The 22,315-nt window shown below is 36.2% G+C and overlaps 1 long non-coding RNA gene across 1 annotated transcript; it reads right to left on the bottom strand.

Moving 5' to 3' along the window:
• Positions 1–3,070: 3,070 nt before the first annotated feature.
• Positions 3,071–21,972, bottom strand: LOC120323154. The gene is made up of 4 exons (XR_005563343.1): positions 21,817–21,972; positions 18,363–18,468; positions 17,195–17,262; positions 3,071–3,194 (listed from the first exon to the last, which is right to left on the bottom strand). It is a non-coding gene; the product is annotated as an uncharacterized LOC120323154 (long non-coding RNA).
• Between the last annotated feature and the right edge of the window lie 343 nt (positions 21,973–22,315).

Raw genomic sequence — 22,315 nt, 5'->3', positions numbered from 1 at the left:
TAACTTCAGCTTTCAAATACAGTTCCAGAGCTCCATCAGTACCAACTCCTGAGTACTGTGATTTCAAGGTAACTTTAAAGTTATATATAGCAATGTACTGATTTTAGTAAAGTATATCACATTTATAGTGACACAGTATATATATATATATATATATATATATATATGCTTATAGCACACAGCTGTAGTACATTTTAAAGATATTAGCAGAGGCACTCAATTAACATTTGATATAAGAAATTATTTGCTTGCATATTATCTCAGTGTCTTGAAACAGTACCTACCTGACTTTTATAACTTACTTTCTTAGTAACAGAGTTCTTTTAGATAATTTCTGTCTATTATGGTGATAAGTCTCATGAGAAAAGTTGTACTTAAAACACTTGTCTCAAAAATACAATGTGGATACTGCATTCATAGCTTACTGAAAAGACAATCTGTCATTGAGAGCAAAAATCAACACTATCAAGTATCTTCAAAAGTGCTAAATCTGTCTGTCTTGCACAGAGTCAGATTGAAACAGAGAATTTTGAATGGAAAACAAAATACAGGTTATAAACAAGGAAGAACTAGGAGGAGAGTTAAATGTGGACAGGATATTACACTGAAAGGAATTATGTTCTAATACAGACTAACAGAGGAGGAGCCAATTTGATCAGACTTGCAGATTGTTCCCACTTAAATATAAATGAAATTGTTGAGAGGTTATGGAAAGTTCTTTATTAGTTACATATAATCATATTATTAGCTTTCATGAAAGAGATTCACAATACCTTCCTAATGTTTAAATCTCTTATTTTGTGATTTTTATAACAAATAAATCTGCTCTTAAGATGGTTGTTCTCTCTTTCAATATGAAGTTCTAGTTAAACATGGAATGTGAAATGATTGACAGAATACTAACTAATATTATCTTACTCATAAGAAATTATTTTCTGATTAATATCTACTGCTTCATTATATACACAAGAATTTATCAAATTCATTCATTGATTATTCAGACTCTGGTCATAACAGACTTCAGACAGACAGCAGCAGCAAAGTATCTAAAATTCAGCATCCATTGCTAGAGTACAGAAAGTGCACATGCTTAGGAAAGGAAGAAAAATGAAAATGAACCAGCTAACCATGCAAAAAACCCCTGTGGCCTAAAGTTTCTAAGTAAACAAAGCCATAAGAAGAGTGTGCCTATGTGCTTGCTCTTTTATTTGAATTCACATGGAAAGTGAGATTATTCACTTACTTCCCTCTACCCCTACTATTTATATTCAACCAACTGCATAGTTGGGAACTTGGAGGTGGGGCGGGCACTTGTGGAGTTTGTTTAAGCATTGTTGTAGGCACGGATGACTCAGGCTAAAAAATCTGCAATATTAAACAATTACATAAACATTTAACAACATTATTTTCTAAGCTTACACCTCTATATAAAACTTGCACTTTTTTTCCAGAAACCACCACCATGTAAGAGCAAATGTAATTTTTTTCCAGTACGTGAAAGGCATTTGTTTCGGAAAGACGCATCAGTCTGACATTGACAAATGGGCAAAATATCATTCATCTGTAAATGTCTTTCATTACTAACCTTTGATATATTAAATATATAGGACTTGCTCTTCTAATACTGGAAACTGATGACTTAAGCCAACAAATTTCACCTACACCGTAGTCCAAGCTGACTAGTAGTAGCAGGACATAGAATCAGAATGCAATGATTACAATGCCCCAAGGTCTTTATCAAGACAGGGTGGTTCACATTTAAAGTATATAGTTCTGATTATTTAGAAGCTTCTCTACTAGAGAAAAGAATCCTTACTCTTCTTCCCAGGAAACACAAATATAATCACAACAGAAGGCCAAGTTTCACTATCCAGCAAACACGATCTTCATTTCAGCCAAGTACATCCTTTGGTGTATAACACGTTAACAAGGGTCCCACAAATTTACTGTGAGATTCTTTATAACAGCATGTGGCTAGAGAAAATAAAAAATCTGACGGCAATTAGGAAGCAAGATATTCCACAGAGGCCTGACAGTAACCTAACAAGTAGCAGCACTGTTTACTTTTAACACCTTTACTGCCCTAAATATTCTTACAGGTTTTTCTATCAGGTGCTGGCTGCTTATCTTGCCCTGTAAAGAATCAGACATCCAAGTATCTTACAAAGTTTTATTAATCTTTCATTTTTTAAAGTGTCTGTTCTCCTGATGTCAAGCCTACCTCCCCTCCTGACTAGCAAAAGCTTCCTAATAGCAGCAAACTAGCAGAAACCCTGCATGGAGCTCAGCCTCCTCTTGTAAGTGACAGCACAACAGCCTTCTACCCACTTACTCTCTTTTCTTCAAGACAGACAAAAAGGGAGGAAACTTCATCGTGAGGTAGGAGTTTAGAAACTTGACATTTCACTACTTGATACTCACTTTCATCAGCAATAAGAGCTTGACTTTAATACTGAGAAATAATGAAGAGTAGCAAAATCAAAACTGACACTGTGTGTCTGCTTAGACTCATGGTGCCTGTATGCTACCACAGAGAACAATAATCTCATTTTTTTTTAAAGCATTTTGCGACTGAATGAAATGTACCTTTAGCTATATCTACACATTGCCTATAGCAGTCAAGTCAGTCTTTAAAAAGGAAAATTCAATGTGCTTCAGATGCATTGATATGTACCCTAAGTAATACAGAATCATAGAATTGTTTAGGTTGGAAAAGGCCTCTAAGATGATCAAGTACAACCGTTAACCCAACACTGCCAAGTCCACCCCTAAACTATGTCCCCAAGTGCCTCACCTGCACATCTTTTTACCAGGGATGGTGACTGCACCACTTCCCTGGCAACCTGTTCCAAAGTCTGACAACCCTTTTGGTGAAGAAATTTTTCCTGGTATGCAATCTAAACCTCCCATGGTGCAACTTGAGCCCATTTCCTCTCATCCTGTAGAATGTTACCTGAGAGAAGAGGCTGACCCTCACCTCAACACAACCTCCTTTCAGGTAGCTGTAGAGAGCAGTAAGGTCCCCCATGAGCTTCTTTTCTCCAGGTTAAACACCCCCAGCTCCCTCAGCCATTCCTCAGAAGACTTGTGCTCCAGATCCTTCACCAGCTTCATTGCCCCATATGTGGTCCAGTATCTCGGTAGTCCTTCTTGTAAGGGGGGCTCCTTCTTGTGAGGGGACAATATGGAGAACCCTAAATTAAAAAAAAGAAAAATTCATATTGCAACGCAGTGCAACAAACCACACCACCCTAATCTATTCAGACGAAAGGAAGCACAGTTCCTTTTAGAAATATTTTTCTTCCATTTTATAATTTAAAAGTGCACTAATGCTACCAAATAAATTTTGTTTGAAACTCTTCGAGGCTTACAGAAGATGAACTCTTCTAGGTTTTAGCTTTGTGTTACTTTTATTGCTCCTTCTCCATTCTCCCTTTTTCATTTCATTCCCCAATAAAAAGCTAAAAGCTGTGTGAAAACGAAAGGAGATATTTTTCCACTTACTACAGGTGTTTGTATATATTACTACACTTATATACAGAAGTACAGATAAGCATGTTTTCCACCCTATATCAGTTACTGTTGTTCCCTCTATTTATTCCTCTCAATGCATCAGGAAAAGAACATATTTTTAGAAGAAAATTGAAACAAAGCAAAAGGACCACACTATTCCAGAACAGCAAATGACTAAAATATTTGTCTAGGAGTTGAAAAACCTGAGGCAGATAGTCAGACATGGATAATTGGACTTGAGTCTCTGCCAATCTAGCTTTATGCCAAGTCCACTCTATCTGTTTTTCTAAGAAAAGGGGAGTAGTCAGCATCTTTCAGTTTAATATGAAAAATGTATCATAAAATTTTATCACTCAAAACTGACATGTTGTCACAGAAAGCTGGTTTCAAAGAATATTCATCCCCAAAATGAAAATGTTTACATAAAAACTTCCATCACTCCTACTTATCTTTTTAGAAGGTGGCAAAATAATTCCTTATGAAGCCATTAAACAGCCAAGGCAGAATACAGTGTACTTACAACATGGTATAAAAATATGCACGGAAGAGATTCTTAAAGAGACTCAATGAAACAGTCACCAGTGTTCCTAAGCACTGCAAGAGAACTCTGAACCACTTTGAGGATGTGATTTAAAAGCGTGGTTCAAGTAGAATGCGAAAAACAGAAGGCAAAGTTCCACCAAACCCCTAGAAATCTGTGCTTTCCCAAAGCTTGGACAGGAGTGTTTGCAAAGCTCAGATGTTGCACGAATCATAAAAGCAAGCTACACAGCAGCATCAGCAACAGCCCTGTTCTGGTACTGCAGCCTGGTGCTACCAAAATTGCTGTTCTAGGATCTAGAGCAAACTGTGAGCAAGCCAAAAACTGTAATGTTGATCACATTCATTACTTCGCATGTAGCTGCTCTTGATTTTAAAGTGATTTTTAGAGTACATTTTACTTAGATTCTCATTTCAGTTGTTCTTTGCAGGTTTGTTGTTTTCTGGGTGGGTTTCTCTCCACCCCTGATTCAAGATCCAACTTGTATAATTCTTTAGGTTTCCTTCCTTTATAAGAGCTCTCTGGCCTTTCCTGTATTCAACACCTTTTCTGTTGTCAACCCATTTGCTTCAGGTGCATCTCTTACACAAAGGTATATGTTTTTTCATTTTGAAACATTAAAGTTCTAGTTATTTGCCTCTGAATGAAAGAATACAGATATTGCTGTGACTGCAATGCAGTGTACACCATTTAATTTACATTGTGGTTTAGTTACAGGTGGGAATTAAAACAAAAATCTTTGGAAAATCTTGATGACTAATATATTATTTTATCAGCAAGTTTTCTGTCTTGATTTTCTAAATATAACTGTCTTTTCTAGTTACAAAGCTTCCAAGACAGGTGTTTACTCACTCTCTGCTCATTCTGGCTTATCGAACAGGTTTTTAACATACCACAAGAAATACAGGACCCACAAGGAAAGGCCAAAACCTAGAACTTGTAGATAATACACAACAGGCAGTCAAGCAGGAGATACCAAGGATAACAGTGCTGTTTGAGGCCCCCACAATACTGGGGGAAAAAACCAATCAAAACAAACCCTCATATTTAACATCTCCGCTGTCTCTAGAAAACAAAACATACCCCAAAATGCAAAACAAAGACAGAAACCTGAACAGAAACAAAACCACCACTCTGATTACCTAACTGTACAGGTTAAACATTTCTGACTTCAAATTTAGGTCAATATGCTGAGTTTGTGCAAGGTGACATGGCAGCAGACCAAAGGCCCCTACAGTCAAGTTCTAGCAACGAACAATGATTTTTAAAGGCAGCAAATAAACACATAAATCTTTGATGAATCAGCATGTGGTAGATAAATCAATTTTTCCTTTCATTTTCATCAGAGATAGCTAACAGAAACCTTTCAGCCAGAATTACCCCTTAGGATAAGTAGTTCCTCTTCCTCCACAGTATTTACCACTCAGAGGTAATTTTAACGTTCGTATTCTCTTACTCAGCCTAGTGGAAATAGCACCATGTCAGAACAGATAGAGGATATAAAATTATTAACTCAGTACTCAGTGAAGTCCATTGCTCTTGTATTCTACTTTTCTAAGCAAAGTGATAAAAATATTTCAATTGTGAGAGAGCATCACTAAAAGACCTTGCAGAAGCTTTGCAGACAGCTGCCAACCATTACTGCATCACCAGTCTAATTACAGCCACATGTATTTCAGCTGGGAGGAAAAAAAAATCCTACCCAGATCTACTGTCAGTAAAATATTTTAAATTATGCCTCGGGCAGTGAGCTTTAGGAAAAAAATTAATAGATCGCAAGGGAAGTCTTTCCTTCTCTGCAACCATCCCTTAAAGTGTCCAAAATCCATAAGCCATTGTGTTTCTCATTTCTTCAAGTCTACCCTACCTTGGTCTTTTCAAACATATATTCCACATACACTGTGTAATAAACATCTTCAGGTAAAATCATGACAGGTGGGGCATGAAACTGCTGGGAGCAGTAGGATCTACGGAGAATGCACACTGCACATTTTTATGTCGGTCAGTAGAGATTTTACTTTTTTATTTTCTCTTGCTGAACTCTAGAATTCTGAATTTAAAGAATACAGAATTTCCAAGCCAAGCAGTACTGTGTTGCATTTCTAACACATGGGTCTTTAATATAATTCATCCTGAAATTGGATTTCACATTATTCATTTACCTGGCTATAACTAGCTTTACCAAGTTCTGTATACATTTCCTTGTTTTAAAAGACACCCAAATACTTCACACAAATGAAAACAATTAACTAGAATGAGGGGAGGTTTTCCGCATGGGACCTAAATATTAAGAAAAATATTCCATATCACTGCTAATGACTTCTATTCTTAAAACCTTTCTAAAGCTGAATTTCATCTAGACTTGCACACAAATTAATTGCCTAGAGAAAGGGCTTGTAGTCTAATCTGCAGTATATTAGAGGGATTCATGTCTGATTGATAGACAGTGCTGCAGTAGTTATATTTTCCTTTCCCCTTTGGAATAAAGCCAACTCAGAAGTGACATCCATGAATTACTGGGTTACCTGAAGGTTAAGCCACTTAAGGGAAAAAAATATCATTTACAAGTTGTAAATCTTTTTTGCAAATCTTACTTTCATTCTAGGTTGAATGCTTCTAATGATATCATAGGAGCCTCATGCAGAAAGCAAGATCACAAGTATTTGATGCTCCAGTGTTCCATTACATAGAAAAGAAGGATGCTGCCATTACTGCAAGCACATAAACTTTGATTATTCTTCTTAAAGTCATTTGCTAAAGTGTAAAATAAAGTGCAAGAGGCTATATTAAGATGCTTCATTGAGTTTTAATCAAAGGGAGAAATGTTATTTCTATTTATTATTTATCTTCAAAATGTGACTGATTTTTCTAGTGATAATTACTGAATTTCTGTAACAGTTAGCATTAAGTGTGTCTAGATATTAATTCAGTTTTAATGATTCACCAGTTAATTAAAAAAATTTACTCACATACATACATAAACCTCGCAGTTCTGATACAATTTTTAGAAGGTAAACTCACTTCTGCTGACAGATGTAAGTAAAATATTAATAGAATTAATGTTGTATTGAAGTTCTACTTTTTCTCTCACAATAATAACATTACACTTCTTATTGTATTAGCTAAGTCTTTCAACACGCTGGTACAGCATACTTACACAATTCTGAACTGTAGAGTAGATAAAAAAAAAAGGTAAAGGGCAACCTACAGTGCAACTGTGCATTTTGTAATGTAACAAAACAATGAAAAAATCAAATTTTAAGAAATAAAAAATTTTCAAGGAAACATTCAATAATATGAGGAAAACATTGGAAATATCCTATCAAAAAAAAAGAAAGTTTGGACCACATTTCACTTTCAAAATAAGTGAAAATGAGAAGGGAGAAGAAAAAAAGCATTTTTTTAGTAACAGCAAAGCAGACTTAAACATGAAGATTTCTAATCAAATATGAGTCCCCTTGAATAACAAAAGATAGAGTATGCTAGGTAGCATTTAATCAAATTGCTTTAATATGATACTCTTATTTCTAGGGTAATCAATCATGTTTTGCCAAAGTAGCTTAATCACTGAAATTTAAAGGTTTTTCACGAAATTAAATTTTGAACACCTTTTATCTGCAAAAAAACCCTGAACTTATAAAATTGCTCTCTTGCACTGATGGTGGCACTTACACTCTCTCCGGTTTCAGAAGGGTAAAATGGGACAGAGAAATGTGTGTTTAAATCACGAAGAAAAACAACTGCAAGTTGTGCCAGTTGCAGAAGTTAATTCTTCCAAGTTAGTCAAGAAACCACCATACTCACCTTCAGCCAAGGCTCACACATGCATGGGACAGCATGGTGGTACTTATCCCATGAGGAGATGAGGACAACGAGGGACAAATTAATTCTTTGTATTATTTCTGTTGCATAAAGCATCAACAACAGAAAATCTGAACAGACTTTACCAAAACACACAAAAGCGACTCAAGAGTATAAGAACTCCCAGTCATTTTGTGAGCGACGCTCCTCTCTCTGGCATAAATCAACACTGACTTTTATGGAGCTACACTAGTCCATGCCAGATGGAAGTCTGGATTTCATCAGAAAGGCTTAACCATAGGAGGGAAAAATAAGGAAACTAAGTTTTTCCGTCAGTAATTAGACATTAAAAATAATAATAGTAACTGTAATCAAGGGGAACAAGAGGCTCCAGCATAAGTTTTAGCCAAAGCCATGCTGAGCTACAATAAGATTATAGAACACAATGCCAGAGGCAATTCAGAAAACAAGGAAAACATTTCCAAAAGGCTAATGATAGTGCTGCCCAAACCATACCTGGCAGGAGCACGTAAAAAACACATCTGTTGTTGGGAATTAGCCCTCCTCTTCGAAGAGAAGAGCTACCTTAGGTTATTTGTTGTGGCTGACATGAAATGAAATATCAAAGTAAAACTGAAATATACCGTTATATTTCAAATCCTAGGAGACTCTAAGCACTTCTTGGTTAAAAGGATGCAAGATTCCTTTGCATCTTATGAATACAGGAGAAACAGGCATGCTACATCAAAGGCTGCAAGGTCCGGATTTTTAACCTTCAGGATATAATCACAACTTCTCCCCTTCAGCAAATGGAAATAAATTGAAATGGTACAATAGAGGGAATTTTAAGACAAGTTTTCATAGCTTTAAACAAGCTCAGCACTTGAGTCTATGTTTGTTCTCAGAATAAACCTGAACATTTCTATTTATGATGCAATCTAGCTGACAACATTATACCAAGAATATAATTACTCCATTATCCATCTCTAAATATATATATATAAATATATTTTAAAAATACCATAACAATCCTGCTGTACTACTCAGAAAGATTTGCATTCACCAGTGGGGCGTAAAGTATGTTTCTATATAAAAATATATCTTCTGGACTTCCATTGAATTATCCAGGATGTTGTTTTCAGACATTGGCCAGCCAAAAAAATCAGTCACGTTGCCTCTCAAGACTGGAGGACTCTTGTACTAGACATTCTGGATCAGTGAGGTCTTACCTTTTGAAGTTTTTTTGATGGTGACAAAACATCGTGGAAGAAAACAAGTACTTCTTAGCTAATCTGTGTCAGAAGATGGGAAAATGCCACAGTAACGCTTATATATCTTAAAGAAAAGAGCATTTATACACAGTTGTGCTAACAGAGTGTATTTATTCTAGTAATAGTGAAAAAGCGAAGTATAATATGTCAAAGCCTAAAACAATAAAGTTAATTGTTCTAAATCTAATAACATTCTGAGAGAGTTCCATCAGCACGTTTATTATTTTTAAGAAATGTGTAAGAATCCTGTATAGTTATAGCACAGCAATTATGAAAGACTAAGAAGCATTTGAGTTTGCCTTTCACAAACACTGTGCCAGGATCTCAGAATAGCAAAAGCTGTATCTAATCACTAGGCTTACAAAAAAGGATGCAAGACTTTCTGACTTCATGACCATTTCAGGTATGTTCCATCGGTATGTTCCAGACGTGAGGTAAGACGATCTCCAGTGTCAGTAGGGAATTGTGAGCAATCCCTCTCTCACTGACAAGTTACACTTAACAGAACTGGATTTAATAATTTTCAAAGAGAAGTCAGCATCTGAAATTCATTGTATAAAAAAACTCCGTGGATCAAACTTAAAAGAGACTCCTGACATTTTATTTTGTGAATTATAGAGTTTACGGACTTGATAAACTGCATAAAAAGGAAAGTCAAATTATTATATGCTTCTTAAATAATTTCTGAGCCAAAATAACTCTCTTTTTAAAGTATTCCTTCCAACTCAAGGATTAAGATTTACCGCATACCTATGATTCAAACCTTGCACATTCTACTGACAGTGACTGCCTTTACCCGACTCAGTAGTAGAATCCATGCTCCAGCTTTGTCTTCCGTTTATTTTAAGAAACATCTACTCGATTTTCCTTTAAAGACAGTATCCCATATTCTGCTGACAATGATTTTGTTGCACTGCTTCATCTATCAGCAATCTCTCCTCTTCTATGAGGTCACGACAAAAGGTCATGACTCGACACCACCACAGCTCAGCTAAGTTTTCCTCTTTTTTCTCCTTAATTTTAGCATGCTTTATAACCATCTCAGATTAACGCAAGGTTCCAGTGCTGTAGCTTATTGTTACACAAAGGCAGTAGGAATTAGAGCTCCCAACAAAAGTATCTATTGTTAGGCTTGTTAGACTGTATTTTATGAGGTTCTTTTTGAATCTAAGTGTAGCATACAGACTGCACTCCCTGCCCCCAGAGTAGCAAAAAGAAAACAAACTAACCCAAACACCATCTACCAGTGTTTTCCAGTGAATTATTAAAAGGAGGCTCAGTCCCTACAGTCAGGGTAAAGGGCAGATAAAAACTGTTAAAGATGCCAGAAACACAGCTAATTTTCATTGTTTAGAAAATAAGGTAGAAAGTGTCAAGCTAGTGCTGGGATTTGTGCACCACTCGGCACAGCTCCGCAGCAGCCTAGGGAGAAGAGCCCAGTGCTGAGCTCCTGGGGCATAAGCTGAAGAGCAGCAGCATGTCAGGTCACACCTTTCGTACTTTCAATATCCAGTCGAGCAAACAAAATACAATGAAAAATAATTAAAATAACTCCCACCTCTGGAACTTTGTATAAGTCATCAAACAACCCTATCACATTCAATGATATCACTCAAGCTTTTTTAGAGATTCAGCCTACATTACCCACCTCTGTGACCAGTTATTATGCTGTAGTTGTGAGGGAGATGGGTAACTAAGAAACACTCTTTAACTGTTCCCCATAATTTGTGGGCATCAGAACAAGGCAGAGCTATTATGCAGCAGTAACTTTATACCCAACAAAAACAGTGATGCATCCTTCAAGTCCTGAAACTAAGTCCCACAAAGACTACATGTATCCCATCTACCCTGTTTCCTTGATGTAAAAAGATATAAAAACTTCCCAAGTAGACAAGACCCAACCACCTGTAAAAGTCACTTAACAAATACCTTTTTCAGCAGCCTCTAATGAACTAATGGGGTTTTGTGTTTTCTTCAAAGTAATTCAAGTGGAGACAAACTACTTGATTCCTTCCAGGTGGCAGTGATATGGCTACTTGGTTTCAGGTGGTAAGAAAACGAAAAATGCTGTCAAACAAGTCTTTAAAATTCCAATTGTCCTAAATCTTTCTTTAAGGGTTACTGCTTTTCTCAATAACATCAGGTTTTGGAGTCCATGATTTTATTTTAGCTTATTTTAGCTTTTTTTTAATCTGGAGAGTTCAGTGAGGAGCAAGCCATAGTTTCCTTGGCTTAAAAAAAATATGCCTATGTAATTGATGTGGTAATGATCTTTCTCAGCTCGATGCTTAAGTCATTCAGATCTATAAATCACTCTCAGATACTAATGGTCTAATGCAAGATAATAACTCAAAATAGAAATCTCATTTAATTTCACTGCAATTAAACCAATTAATGTATAATGTATCTTTTCAGACACCACAAGAAGTTTATCCACCTTCCCCAGTACTGCTCTCTGCCTTCTACCTTATGTGTGCCTGATCACACAAAGCTTTAATCTGGGTTCTGTTTTCAGAGAAATGGCAGGAATAGGTTCTTTCTGTGAAGTCTCATGCCTTCCTGATTTTTTTCCCAGGGCTGTGCCTTTCCCCTGTTCATAAGCACTACAATTTGCAGGGCAACAAACTTTAACCTTGCTCTCTGCCCCTCACCACTCTATGAAACACATTTAATTTCCTTTTACAGCTAAGGGCAAATGTCTTTCTCATCAAATGCATTGACAGTTAAGTGATTTTGTAGACAACAGGATATATAGAAATAGTCAGAAATTGATCAACAGTAATCAGAAGAATACATAAAGACAAAATATGAGTTTGAAAAAACCAAATTTTCTGATTTATTATCTTCACTCATTAAAGCTGTGTTATGTAGCAAACATGATCCATATTATAAGTTATGGAGGCAAACTGATAATTAAGTCCAAATTTGCTGAAGAGTATAGATGACTGTAGTTATAAAAATAATAATAAATGCAGCACAATAATATCCTTCCTTGTCATACTGAGTGTATTAATATTGTTTTTAAAGTGCTGTGACATGGTCAAGCACTAAATTACAAGATTTTTCTGTGAGAGTAAAGACATTTACTACTTGTTCAAGAGCAGCCAGTATTGTATTCTGCTAATCATCCTCATCTCTGAGGCATAAAGGCCATATATGTACATACACAACATACCAGAAAGCACTCAAAGAACCACAGGCTAATTTTAGCAAAGTCTGGAACATATTATTACACAACACATCAACTACTCTTTTTCTTCTGACAGTGGACTGTAATTTATAGAACAGTATTTTATTTGAACTCTCTCGAGAATCTTTTTTAATGATCAGGGAAAAAACTGCTGGAATATTTAATGGTCAGATTTTAAAATGAGAACTGTCTTGGTTAGTTATGAAAATGCATATACAGTTTCTGGTGTACTCTCGTTCCCTCATTAGATTATCACAATTTTAAAATCAAGAAGGAGGATTAACATAAATAATGCAGTTCAGACTGATGATCCCTTGAAATTTAAGGTTAGGGGGATGATAAGCAGAATAACAGATCCTTGGAAATTGCAAACCATTCTGTTTTCTGAAACATGTAGGTTTTTGTTATAGTACCATTAAGTACTATTGGCACCACTAAGTACTATAAAGTACCATTATAATGAAGAAAAAAAGTTGTATCCTCCCTTTAACCATCCAATTTTTTTTCAGGTAACATTCTCAGAGATAATTGCATAGATATTTTTTTGACCATGACTCCTGAAAGACCTTAGTGACCAATTCCATAGGAACATTCAGAACACCAGAAGTGGAGAAGTGCATGTCTAAATTTTTAGTCTTGAAAACCATGGTCTGATCAGAACCCTTTTGCTGTAAGATCATGACATTAAAAACTAATCTCCTGGGTCCCTCTGAATAAACTTCTAACTCAGTGGTCTCCTTCCCAACAGCAGAAAGGTTGGAATTACCAGAAAAAAGCAGCCCTGTGCATAACCAGATAACACTGTTGTGGCATTAATTTCAAGCAATCACTGGCCCATGATTTCCTCAGCAAGAGGCACTGTTTTTTATGAAATGATATTATCTTTTAAAAAAGGCTCAGATGTCCACTGACATTAGTAGCAATCCCCAGAAGTAACTTAAATAAGCAGGTATAGAGGGTCCATAGAGACAAAAACTATTACTAGAGAATTCATTACAACCTCTGAGAGGCTGGTTCCATCTTCTGATCATACTCTGACTTTATAATCTGACAGGCTTGGGACATGTATCATGCCTAACTCTTATTTTCTGGCTCCAGCTGTAAGGCAAATTAGGCATGTGTTTCAAGTGGGAGCTATGCATGCTCCGGCACAGCCCGAGTTTTGGTCATTTCACTGCAAATGGATGGGTATAATATACCAACCAGTCTGATCTACTTCCAAAATCAAGGTTCTATACTATATACACGTGCACATTCAAGTTAAATTATTTGAAATTACTATTAATTACAATCGCAATTCTAATGAATTTGTCTATGCCAGCTAGTTTTAAACTGGCCATCATCAAATATCTTTTCAGCATATTAGGTGCACAGCAGACAGCAGTGTCAAGAAGTCCTGATATTAAAAGATAAATTGATTTCAAAAGGTACAAAGAAAAAACATGTCTACTTTAGTCACATTCTTCATGATATATCCCTCAGCATGGACTTTGCATTTGTAGCATGGAAGGAATCTGGCAGTTCTAGACTCAGCATAGAAGTGAGTGATCACAAATCTGTGTGCCCTTGTGGTATGAAGTGATTTACACAAATCATATTGCTGGGGGAAAAAAGAAGGGGGTGGGGGTGAGGGGATGAAGTGATTTAGCCACTGTAAACCTTACAAGAATTAAAAGACTTAACTGTTTCAAATCACATCCTAAGTTAAGTTTCCTTCAGAAATTCACTTGAAGTAATTTTCAACAGTGAAAGTGCAATCTGATTTCTGTAGAACTTAGTCCCAATACCCACAAGCTTTCTTCACTTTGAATTGCATTAGAAATTGTCCAAGTGCTAGCTTCTATTTTATCATACTGAAAAGATAATAAACCTTGTTTCTATGTTGAAGCAGAATGTAAAGTGTTTTACATATGCACTTCACATATAAAAGTGTGTGGTATACAAGGAGGGTCATATGGACTACAAATGGGTATCTTACTAGACATTAAGCATTAGAAATAGGTAGGAAAATACACTGGCTATACTGGATGCTATGCTCTTAAACAGAGGTTGAATCTCTATCCCTACTTTGTTTCTTATTTTACACTCCAGAGAACTGAGTTATTTTTTTATATCTGAATTTATTTACATGTGTCTAAACTTACAAGCTTAACTTGCTGTTTTGATTTCAGTGGTATTTCACAATATTATTTTTATTTAGTCAAGCAGATGCTCAACATTTCTGAAAATAAAATCAATATTTTGATGCCTAAATGTAGAGTGGAGCAGTTTTTTGAGTATCAAATTTCAGTTTATATCACCATTTCATCTCACATCTCTCTCGTATGTGGATTTTCTACAAAGAATGCTGTGGAGACATTGCAGTATCAATGCCCAAGTTCCACTGAGCCAACTCATGACTTCACCCATGACTACTTTCTACATATATTGGCAGCTCATCCATAAGCTACATAGCAGATGTCTATAAACTTCATGTTCTAGGCTAAAAGGCTGTAACATGGTACTTCATCCTCCTTTACTTCTATTTTTGCATTTTTATGAAGCTAACATTTTTTCTCATTTGGGACACACCCATTGTGTTATATTTCTAGAGGAGTAGAGTCTTTAGAGTAGTACTTTTGCATCCTCATGTTTTAGTCAAACAAGACCAAAGCTGCAGATACAGAATAATACAACATAAGGGAGTAGTTTACCCAAGATCACTGGGAGTTTGGAAAAGGTCACAGAGAGTGAATGCAAAGGTTGTGTCAGTCCTTTGAAACAAAGCAGATAGTGTTTATTTTCACTTCATTTGGCAAGCAAACATAGTTCATAGCACGTCAACTTGACTTTTTGAAACATTACATTTTTTTAATTACAACAGCGAGCTGGAGGAGTTAAGTAGCTCCTCATTTCTTTTTCCAATAAGCCCTTCAGACTGAGGGGAAAAGCCTTCCTAAGCCTGAGGCACAACACTGCTTGAAGCAAGACTGTACCTGAATTAGCTAAGCATCCCTAACTCCCATGGATGGGACTTGTGGGCATGGAAAGATTAGAAGATTATTTCTAGTATGCCTTAGAGAAAAAGGTAACGAAAGAGAGGACATGGACATAAAACATTTACATTTAGCAGTACAACTCAGGATATTTTTTCTTATTTTTGTCCAAGTGTCAAATAATTGAATTTGTATGGTAAAATATTATGTGAGTGTGTGCATATGCTGTATTGGGTTTATGTGGCAAGGTTTTTGTACCTGGGGGGGAGGCTGGAGGGGGTGCAGATTCTGTGAGAAGCTGCCAAAAGCTTTTCCTGTGTCTGACAAAGCCAATGCCAGCCAGCTTTGAGACAGATCTGCTGCTGGACAAGGCCAAGCCCATCAACTACAGTGGTAGTGTGTCATAACAGTGAGAGAGACTTCATTCAAGAGAGAACTAATTAAAAAAATATGAATATTTAGGTATTATAGTCCTTGATGTTGCACTGCATCCTTAGATTTTAATTCACTTACCTTTTTTTAACCTTGTGCTTCATTAGAAGTAGGCATCTGTAATAATTACCAATAGGAATGCCTAGATCACATATCCAGAAGATAAAACATGATTCATGCAGACTCCTGTGTGACATTCATTAATAGTTTTATGTCCTATAAGCTAAGGCTAAAAAAAATCTGCCTCTCATATTTCTGTGGTCCCAATCTTACCAAATATAAAATGGTCCTATCAGGGGCTATGGTATTGCAACTGCAGGAATTTTTCAGTTCTTATAGATCTCAGCATTTCTGTTAGTAAGTGGATGCTTCTGGTACACCAAATTTAAGAAAAAGAACAGAGAAGAATTTCCTTATTTAAGTTACAGACCATTATAAGAAAGCTATTAACTCCTAGGATCATTTGTCATATTGGAAACACATTTGTGTTTCTCAAATGAGCTTTACAGTATTTACTGCAAAAACATTTGTGGTATAGATATTTCATTTCTAATTCAGTATTTAAGTACTTAAATAAGCAAATGAATTCTGAGCCACCTTTCTGCCAACTGCACTGTTTATTTCTTCTCTAAAATAGTACTATCAGTTTCTTCAAATTCTTTTCATAAAAGAGAATGTTTCAGTGAGTCAAATAATTTTCAATATTTAGAGAGATGAGCACTTTAACTCAAATAAACCTTCACCACTCATTTACAGACATACATTATAATGTTTTCCTCAATATTGTCTTCTACTCTGCCTTTATGCTTTCTAATATCTTGTTTGTTTGTTTGTTTTTCCTGAAGCTGCTTTCAGCAAAGGATTTTTTTCTTAGGTTCAGCTAGCAAGCTAACTGAGCTGAGTCCGTTTGGAAGGCTAGAAGTTGTTCTGTAATCTGTCAATCTTATATGCATTGCTTTACATTCACACTTTGTTTTCCCTTGTGTTACCCTCTCTAGCTGCTAAAAGAGCTCCTCTAAATTACCTTCACTGGGCTTGGTTCGCAGAGACACCTTCACTGGCCAGCTGCTCACGCCTTGTGAACTATTGTCTTCTTGAACACTCACACACCCTGTTTTTTTCTGAAGTCAATTATTACTGTACAATGGTGTGTATGTATATTTCTTTTTTTCATAGGCAGTGTCTTCTGTTTGGTTGGCTTGCTTCAAAGCATTTCCCCAGTTTATCATAGTCGTTTAAAGGTCCAAGTCCCTGAGTGTGTCTGCAGCCCCTGCCAGGCTGAGGTTACCTGCACGGTTTTTTAGGCTCTTGCCTTGTCATTTTCCATTTTACTCATGACACCATTGAATAACTCTGAATTCCAGCACCTCACTCAGTAACCCTGTTGTAACAACAAATTTCATACAGAATTATCAATTTGCTTCAAAATTTGTTATGAATGCTGTGCCTCTGGTACAGAGATTTTACTAACCTTTTACCCATGCCTGCTCAACTTCATCAGTTACTTCTTCTCAAATTCATTCAGTTCTCCTAGATCCTCTACAAATGCAAAGAAATACAGAACAATTACTAAAGTACAGTTTCCATTTCCAAAACGCTATCCTAGTTAGACCTTTACCACCATGATTTTACAGACCTTCTATGACTGTGTTTTAGAGATAATTAATTTATCCAGGAAAATTGTAAATTTATTTGCAGGTTAAAAAAATCTTCTAAGCACTTACACAACAGAATTTCTTCAGTCCTCTGGATTGGTAAGACACTGGCTCTTTTGTTGTATGTTCAGACATTTCATAACTGAGTTCAATCAGAGTAACTTTATGCCTAGCATCCGGCCTCCCTGATCTCCAGCTTTGTTTCCTTACCTTTTTCCTGACAACTTCCAACCATACGTCACCTTTATTAGCAAAATAGTGTCTTATTCATAAATTCTTACATTTTTATCTATTTTAATATCTGTATTTAAAGATAGGTTTTGTTTCTGTTTATGCATTTCATCAGTTACTTTGGAAATATGTTTTGACCTTTCTTGTGTTCCTCATAAATACTATTGTTGTTTATTTTATTTTCTTATTTATTAGCTACAGTGGGTCAGATTTTTGAGGCATCTCTGCTTGGCTCAATCATTTGAAATTCATTATTTAGCTGTGTAAGTTTTTCCTATTCTCATTTTGTTCAGCTACACAACACATATGGAGACACTATTACTGTTTCCTTAAGTAGAATAAATGCCATGTCCAAGGAGTTTACTTTTCCTTGGGGCACTTTTTATAAGCTCCCTCATTTTATTAAATCTGTCTTTCTCTAGTTTATTGTCACTCTAATGCTTTTGTATATATAACTTTCTCATGATATGGATTCTAATTATATTGTGATTATCATTGTTTTGCTGTGCTGCCAGCACTGCAATTTGGATGAACACCTATGTTCTACCTTTATGACTGAAAGAGGTATTCACATCACCTGACTCTAGCCAGTTAACTCAGCCAAATTCAGACACCATCTCCCCAGGTTCCCTACATTGTCAATAAAGACAAAAAGCACACCTTCAGGATGTGATTCAGGAAAAATATCACTTGTCAGTATCTGAAGTGTGCATCCCATCTGAGGTAAAATATTCTAGCTTCCATTTAACTCACCTGGCTTGCAGTTTGGGCTTTGCACAGTGTACATAGCCCTTGAGAGAGAAGATCTGCTTCCTCTGTCTGTGCACATCCCACAGATCTAGAAGGTTTTCTTATGCAGCTAGAAGGGAAGAAAAATGGCATCTGTTCTAATTAGATAATATTAAATAATAATGTTCCAATTTTAATTAGGCTGTCTCTTTAAAAAAACAATTTGTCTAAGTAAGATCTTTATATCTTCATGTAGTCTTCATAATGACGAGATAAAACCTCATGCTGTCTGGGAGTCAAATTACCCAAGTGCTTCTGAAAAGGAACAATGTTTCATTAAACAGGGTATTTTCTCCTCAGAATTATCAGAAAAACTACAATAAATGCCAAGTGATTTGAAACAAACATGTGACAAGCTTCTTGAAATCTTAAAAAATATATTTACGCAGATCTACAGTCTTATTGTCTGTTTGTTTTAGAAGGACTCCCTGAGGCTTAAATATTAAGGAGAATTAGCATTTGTGTCAGCTGCAGTTGTGTGAGCTAGATGTCCTCTGATAAAACAGTGCTGCAGCTAATGTTCATATCACTGAGGAACCAGAGCCATCCATTACTATCCAAAGACAGATGTGGAAGTTTCAACTCATAAAAACTGGATGAAGGAAACTAATGGGACACTAATCTCCTGGTACCTCTTGGGACAAAGAGAAAGAATGAATAAGATTTTTAAAGACTACAAAATTTGTTTCCTCTGCAAATGCCTTGCAAAACGTTATAAATAAATCAACAGTTTCATCATTGTTTGACTTTTGGGACCATCACTATGACAGAACGAAAAGAGCCTTGTCTTGGCTCTCTGGGACTGCAAAAGCATCTATGGGTCTGTGACCAAACTCCTGTCTGGGAACAGGTATTTCATCAGCTGCTCATTGATGACAATTATGTGATATTTACAATTCCAAAACAATGCTGATAGAGCTCTCTCTCTATAAAACTTTAACGAGCAGCATGTTTTGTTGGAAGTGTCATAAAACTTTCATCAAAGTTCAAAATTTTCCCAAGAAAACAGCTCTGTCTTTGACAAGAAGATCAGAAATTTTCAGTTTAGATCAAACACTGTGAAGAGGGAGAGAAATGTCGTCTGTTATAATTATTAGGATTCGATAATTATACTTTTACAAGCTCAGAAAATTTTTAAAAAGCAGCTCAGTAAACATTGTAAAATCCAGTATTAAGATTAGCTATTATAGTTTTCCTTATAAGGAAGATGAACAAAGTCATAGTAGCTAAAAGCTGAACAATAATAGTAGGAAAGAGAATGTTGATTTTTTTATTTTTTTTTTTTTTACCATTATTCAGACAGGCCATTCTGAAAAACTGGCCACTAGGGGCTAACAAAATAAAATAAAATAAATAACTATTTCTTTACTTCATTCTGGAACAGTTCTTTTTTTCCTACTAGGTAAAAGTACATTACTTCTTTCCCACAGCTGATGCTATAGATAGAATAGGAGATACGACAGATATAATAGAAGCAGGAGGTCCCGAGTTCACTTTATAGCAGTTCTTAACTGTTAACTTGCAAGCAGTTGGAACTAAAAAGTGTGCAGCTTCTCTATCCAGTGGTTCCATGAACAACTGAATAAATGGACCTCGTGACCTTGGAGGCATTTTAGGAATTAAAACAAATCAAGGTGGAAAGAAGAACTAAGTGTTATAGTGTGACAAAAGTTAGGATGTAATTAAAAAAAGGTGAAAAAATCCACAAACAATAGAATAGAGGATGGGCGAAAAAAAGAAATATTCTATAGAATCAGATACATGTTACTGAAACATAAAAGAAAATCACATTTGGTCAATAAGAATATGACTATACTTGTGCCTTTTAGTACCACACACAGGCTAATAACGATTCCATGAATCCTCTTTATGGACAAACTGCAACAGCAGGGCTTGTCTTTCATTTCTTCTTCATTTTTCTGTAGCTAGTTCCAGCACTGGCCATAAGGAGATTCTTTGCTGTGCTTTGTCATGCATCCCAGGCCTTGTTTTCCACACTTCTGTTGCCTCCACAGCACAGATCAGAGTGCTTTGCCTGGTCACCGAGCCTGTGGTTATCCTCCCCTACAAGCTGTTGAAGTTTTTAGCCTGTTCTGCAGCAGTTCTTGATTCCTGAATTTTTATACAGCTTCTACTAGCCTGCCAATGGATTAAAATGAAAATAACAGTGACAGTTTCCCTCTTTTCTCTCAAATACAGCTCCTACTTCTTCTTTTTCTGGATAGAGCATCATATACACCTTAACAGAAAGTAGAAAGGTTCAAACTTGTTAATACAAGCCTGAGTCCCCAGGCCTTTACTTGAACATATCCCTCCAGCTAAGCCAAGCAATGGTGACAGCACCTCCCTTCCATGTTAAAAGAAAATACAGATCTGACATCAGGTTTCAAATGCACAACAGCAGCTCCAAGTTTTGCTCCAGTCACCTTCAGTCGTGGACCTACTTTAGCTCCTAAAATCCAGTTTTGAATCAAACTTGTCAGGTCAGTCCTTAGTTTTTTTGTCTACAAGAGACATGAAGGCAATATTATCATTCTAGTAACACGGTGGTGTTACTAGAGCAGTGTACTGTTCAGAGCTGCAAATGTGACCCTGAAAGCCCTCAAATGCCATTAAAATTCTGGTTTTAGGTACACACATATTTGAACCAGACTGCTTCTGAGCATGCCTGAAAATCAAGGATGTTTGCTGTCAGAAGTGAAAGTACAAATTAGGTGAGATAATTCTAATTACCTTTGGCAGTCAGCCAAAGTTCTGGTCTTTGGCAGTTTGCAAGTTAAATCTGAGACCTGCCTTCTAAACGTGGGAATAAGGTGGAATTAGGACAGACTTAAATTCATGCTATGTCTCTTTATGCACCAGAGGATATAGTTTCAAACTTAATAGTACTTTCTGCTAGAAATGAAGATATATTGCTCTTCTCATTCATGTCCAGGGCACCACAATCTGTGCTGGCTCTAGTCTCTGAACCAGATTATTTTCAAAATAATTGCTAAACTGGAACTGAAACAGCATTTGGATGGTTTCAGATACTACCCTTCCCCCCCTGTTTGCCTTTACTAGCTGTAGCTATCCATTCTACACACTCTTGAGAGCCATGCATCACATAGCCAAAATTACTTTCCTGCCCAAATGGCTAGGTAGTGAAATAATAAAATACTGTTTGAGCTGCAGAGTAACCAAAGCAACTCTTAGCTTCCCACTCAGACTCAGGATGAATAGGTGTCACTGTGCTGCAGTCATGAGCTCTGTGAGTCCACCTCGTGTTCTCACTCCCAGGATGGGAACTGCAAAATGGATGCTGCAGGAGCAGGTAGGATTGTTAATCTTCAAGCCAATTCACTTCATCATTGCTCTAGTGTAGATGCTTGGAACATTTTTCTATCTGGTAAATAGATACAGATATTCCACAACATACCTTTTGTTGGCTTCTTCAATCTTTCCTTGCACTTCTGTTGCTTCTCTTACTCTGTCAGGAATGCTTTTTTTCACAACTCGTTCCTTCTCGCTTGTGTTTGCATGTCACAGACCTGTGTTTATTCAGTATGTATTCATGTAGATATTATGTTCAAAATGCCTGGGTTAACAGAAACAGGCAAGCAGTGTAAATCTTTTTCTCATCATTATCCTCAGCACATAAAGTAAAGTAACTAAAGTTTTCTGAATTTTGTTGAAGACTTCAAAAAACAATGGGAGGCAAGATAGCAAGAGTGCAAAGTTTTCAATAAAAAGAGTAGGGATCATTGAGTTAAAGACTGTTGAGTAGAAAACTACTCTAAATTAAGAGAGAGAGAGGAAAATGGATTTATTTAATGATGCACTTGGATATATAAAATAAGGTACTAAATGCTTATGACAAAGAATTTAAGTTATGTTAGTTAAAAGTTTATCTCTCTTTCCAGAGATCTCCAAGCTTT

This window comes from Pipra filicauda, unplaced genomic scaffold (assembly GCF_003945595.2).
Source record: "Pipra filicauda isolate LSUMZ 115617 unplaced genomic scaffold, ASM394559v2 scaffold1_size10287979_pilon, whole genome shotgun sequence".
Lineage (NCBI taxonomy): Eukaryota > Metazoa > Chordata > Aves > Passeriformes > Pipridae > Pipra > Pipra filicauda.
The sequence above is the reverse complement of the archived record's forward strand: the minus strand, read 5'-3'. Positions and strand labels throughout refer to the sequence as shown.